Genomic DNA, 5,013 nt, shown 5'->3' on the forward strand with positions numbered 1-5,013 from the left:
TAGCCCTGAACGGACTCCAGTTTTTTCTTACCCCAAATTCTGCTCCGGTGAGTGCCGTGGCGACCCTTCTCTGAAATCCTCAATCCCCAAACCAGATCCAGAGCGGAGATGGAAGCGAAGAGAGCGCCGGCGGCCGCCGCAGCCGTCATCTCGGCCGTGCTCGACGACGACGACCTCCTCGGTGAGATCCTCCTCCGCCTCGCCTTCCCCACCAGCCTCGTCCGCGCCGCGCTCGTCTGCAAGCGCTGGCTCCTCCACGCCGCCGCGCCGGCCTTCCTCCGCCGCTTCCGCGGCCTCCACCCGCCCAGCCTGCTCGGCTTCTACGTCGTCACCACATGCACCCACCCCCCTCGGTTCGTGGCGCTGCCCCAGCCCCCTGAGCTCGCCGACGTCGTCCGCCGCGTTAGCTTCGACCTGGATTCCTTGGGCCCCGACAGGTTCGACCTGGATTGCTGGAACGGCCTCCTCCTCCTCCCAACCTTCGAGATGTAACCGAACCGCACCATGAACCCAACAAGGGTGCGTTGTCCCCTCTACCCTGCGAGGGACACGGCCATCCTCCCAACAGTCCCCAATACCAGCATCCATCACGATGGCTTCACATACCACGATCGTGAGATCCTCGTCAGTCGCGGCGGCCAGTGTCTGTCCTACTTCTGTTTGGCAATAATGCATAAAGAGCAGCAGACAGTTGTGGATGTGTACGCACTACAACAAGGTACCAGCTGGACCATCTACTCTTCATCTGTAACTGACATCCCTAGAATTAGACTCCTATTGCCTTCTACTTTACTCGCTGATGCCAAGATCTACAATTTGGCCTTTGTGAACAGTTATAAGTTGATCCTGCTAGATCTTGTGTCCCGATCTTTGTCATTTGTGAACTTTCCAGAAGAGGTTAAGCGGTTGAGCTTCGAGCTATCGCTCACGAATGATTCTCATCTTCATCTGATCCATGTAAAGGGATCTCAGCTTCGCATCTGGCTCCACAGAATGGATAGCAATAATGGCGTCTCCAACTGGTTCCTTGAGCGTACCATCTGTTTGCGTGAGATATGTGCTAACTATAGGATACCAACTTGCATGTTCAAGGATGGGAGTGATTCAGCAGTTGCCAAGGTGCATGCGGTTGGGGTAGATTCTGACTTCGTTTTCTTGGAGATGGAACATGTCCTCTACCTCTTTGATATTAAGAGCAAGGCGGCAAAGAAGGTTTACAAGATGACGCCAGAGGATAAAATTTTATATAGTGTCATTCCTTTTATGATGGTTTGGCCTCCTAAATTCCCTGCATTGAAGGAGATGCGCGATCCAACAGAATGACCCTGTACGGTTTGCCTCTTATCAATCTGCCTAGTACCATCCTCTATTTTCCAATGTCCACTATATGCTGATATGTTTTCTCCTTGGGAAAAGTATATTTATCGTCCTTCAATTCTTTTGAGAGCATAGGAATGGTCCCCCAACTTTAAAACCAGCAAACCTTAGTCCCTCAACTTCTCAAACCGGATAAGTTTAGTCCCTCCTATAGCTTTGGGTGGTTTTGACCAGGTCCGCGTCCACGTGGCAACCTCTCGTGAATCTTCTTCCTCACCATTCTAGCTGAGCTAGGCATTTCGTCGAGCAGTTCACGGGCGTCAAGCAGCCGGAGGAGACGTGGGCATGGTGGGCTGGTGGCCTCCGGCGAGGTGGTTTTCGTCTTTGGCGACCTTGGTAAGGCTCCTCCGGTGCGCGTCCCCAGCATGCCGACCGCGAGATAGAGGTGGAGGATGCCGCCTCGTGCGTCCGCCTCGCTGGTGACACGCCTACGGTGGTTCAAGCTTCGAAGGCAAGCTGGCAAGCTGCCACGTGCTTCCGCGCCGCTGGCCGCAAACACAGCTTCATCCCGGCCCTGCTGGCCTGTGTGCGCACCGCCGCGAGCTCTGCCAGCCTATGTGCACACCGTCACGAGCTGCACAAGCTCCGCGCGATGGCCGGCGCACATGTTGCAGTCGTTGTCGTCGACTGCGACAACACCCTTTGCGTTCGGTTGCTCCGCGCCGTCTCTGCACCGGGAGCCATCGCGTCGTCCCTCACTGTCGTGAAAGTACGCCGCCTCCATCCACGAGCCTATGGGTGCCATCACGACGACACCCAGCTATTACGGTTCACGGGCGGGCACATTGTCGTCGTCGCACAACCATCATAGCACGCGCACCACACTCACGAACATAGCAGCAACAGCTACATTGCACGCACACCCAGCACGAAGTGCAACACACTCACGAACATAGCAGCAGTGGCAACACAACAAGCACATCCGGCGGCGGTGCGCGCGTGCGGCCACAAGGAGTGCTGATGGCGTGCATGGCCTCAAGAAGAAGTAGAGCCTACATGGCCAGAGCAGAGGAGAGAATGCGTGCTGCCGCATGCCGCCTCCTGGGCCGGGCTTGGTCGTCCGCGAGCACCGGCTTCATCTTTTCGCTGGACGGCGCCGCACACGAATCACCACGTGCTCATTACATGTGGGGTCTATATGTAAGTGATGATAGAGATAAAGAGGAGAAATCAAGGTGAAAATTTTGGGTGGATGTGGTGGGGCCCACACTTGTCAGCCCGAGTCAATACCACTCGACGTCTGCAGGAAACCACCCGAAGTGGCGTGAGGGACCAAAGTTATCCGGTTTTAAAGTTGAGGGACTAAGGTGCCGGTTTTAAAGTTGAAGGACCATATCTATACTTTTGAAAGAATCGAGTGATTTTTATCATGTGCATATGCCTATTTTGATTCAAATTTCTAGTGCAAATCAACATAGAGGACAATCCCTTCGTTGTGAAATGCACTTGCTTTTCTTACATGCCGTTTTTTGGTATGAGATACTAGGATATATTTTAGATATTTTTTTTAGCTGCTATCTTGCAGATTTACGTCTTAACAAATTTCTATCTTTTACATTCTAATACCTCTGTATAAAAACTTGGTTTCCACCCCATAACTTGAGCTTTAGATTCTTTTTTTCAGGACTTAGCTTCTTGATTCTTCAGTTCGAGGTGGTTTGTCCCCCTCGAGTTTCAGGGTTTGTAAATTATTATTATGTATATCAGGAATGCCAAAGGTTGTCTTTGATTTGAATACCCATGTACCTGTATTGTTTTTCTTCTTTTTATACTTGGCGGGAATAGAAGCCGATTATTAGAAAATGGGAAACACCAATCTGATGACTGAAGACAACACAACTGCAGACTTTTTAAAATTCTGGCACTCCCAAGTTCTGCAGAAATATCACTGAAAGTTGTTTGCTGAACCAAGATAATTGCTTGAATTTCACCTGTATTTTATCAGGTAACTGAAATCAATGGTATCAAACACCATAACCAGTGGAGGGTTGGAGGCAGCAGATAATGCAGACGTGGGTCTGTCATAGTACCAGCAGATCCACAGCGTCCCATACTACCAGTTTTGCACATTGTTGTAAGGTGCTACCAACTTACCATGTTGACTTATGCAGCTGTTAGACATTACATGCCTGATTTTGTATGTACTGCTGATGCTTCTGCTAGACCAGTACAACTCTTGTATATGTATGCCACTTTCTGCTGTGTACTAGATGTGGGTATGTGAATGTTTTGGGTACCGGGCGGTAAATTCGGTAACCGCTTTTCCCGTTACCCCACGATAATTCTGTATCTCGAGCAAAAAAAAATCGAACTTTTTGAATTTAAACTCCTAAGGTCTAGTTAAATGAGGCATAGCTGTAGCTCAAACACAATCTTATTCTTGTTCTAGTGGTAAGGATCCTTGTCCAGCAACAGCGCGTAATGTGTTGGAGGTCAGCCGGCCGCACTTTTTCCTTTTTGATTTTTGAAGAATGCACGCCACACTGTATGCTGTAATTTCTACAAAAAATAGTGTAACGTGCATTCTTCGAGGTCACCATTCCAGTTTGATCCATTCATTGTTCTGCACCTTCTACTTACATTGATTATAGTGTAACGTTTGAGCAAAACACAATATTGTGTTACGGCCGTAACAACTGGTACCTGAACCATCTGCCTAACTTTATCAGCAGATCTCAACCAATCTTGTTGCCGTCGAATCAGGTAATCCCTCCATACTCCCTTCTTCTGCCCGAGCTCCGAAACCCAAGTGTGTCTACCACGCCCTCTAATGTGTAGAAGAAAACGATAAATAGATAATTTTGGGAAAATGCTTAAAAACAGTCAGACGATTTTCAGGCGTTGCCAGCCGGCGGGTCCGGCGCCATCCGACCCCACCCGATCGTGTGGCGCAGCGCCTGTGTGTCTGGCACGTGAAGGGAGTGCATCTATCTTACTCTGCGGCCACGCGCATGAAGCTGAGTGGTCCCCGTGACAGCCTTAGGTCCTTTTTTACACCTATACTTGACAGGTTGTGCTTGCACGTACCTATACATGTAATGGCACAAATAATCTCAAGAGAAGCGCATAGCAAGCACCAAACGAGGATTGTAGAACGCCATCTTCACAGGTGTTTGGTTTGACCTGATACTAGCAAGCTCATGTAGGGTTGTTTGGATATAGCGCTACCACAATTCTGCATAAATTCGTGCCTCCTTTTCTACATCCCCATCCCTCTAGCAATACTCAGAGCAGCGTCCTAACGCCGCCACCGCCCTCTTCGAAGCATGCCATCGCAGCATCACCAGAGGCAGGCGGGCCGTCATTGCCACATCGTCATGGCCGTCCAAGAATGGCGTCGCAACATCGTCGAAGTAGCCATGTCGTCATCGTCGCAACACTGTCGTGATCATGAAGAATGCCATCTCAACAACGTTGAAGTAGTCAGGCTCCGTCGCAGCATCGCCGAGGTCGTCAAAGCACGACACCGCATCATCACCATGATTGTTTGAAGCACGACACCCCTTGACTATCAGAGCATGACGTCGTAGCATTCATCAGTCGTCGAAGCACACCACGGGTATTCCGTAGTCGCGGCCGTCACAACACACATCATAGCATTGCCGCGGTCATCGAAGCATGTCGTCACTGCATCGC

The 5,013-nt window shown here is 50.3% G+C and overlaps 1 long non-coding RNA gene across 1 annotated transcript; it reads left to right on the forward strand.

Moving 5' to 3' along the window:
• LOC120968316 (uncharacterized) lies at positions 1-3,625 on the forward strand. Its single transcript, XR_005762707.3, has 2 exons — positions 1-181; positions 3,323-3,625. It is a non-coding gene; the product is annotated as an uncharacterized lncRNA (long non-coding RNA).
• Positions 3,626-5,013: the final 1,388 nt, after the last annotated feature.

The sequence above is a fragment of the Aegilops tauschii genome, chromosome 7 (assembly GCF_002575655.3).
Source record: "Aegilops tauschii subsp. strangulata cultivar AL8/78 chromosome 7, Aet v6.0, whole genome shotgun sequence".
Taxonomy (NCBI): domain Eukaryota; kingdom Viridiplantae; phylum Streptophyta; class Magnoliopsida; order Poales; family Poaceae; genus Aegilops; species Aegilops tauschii.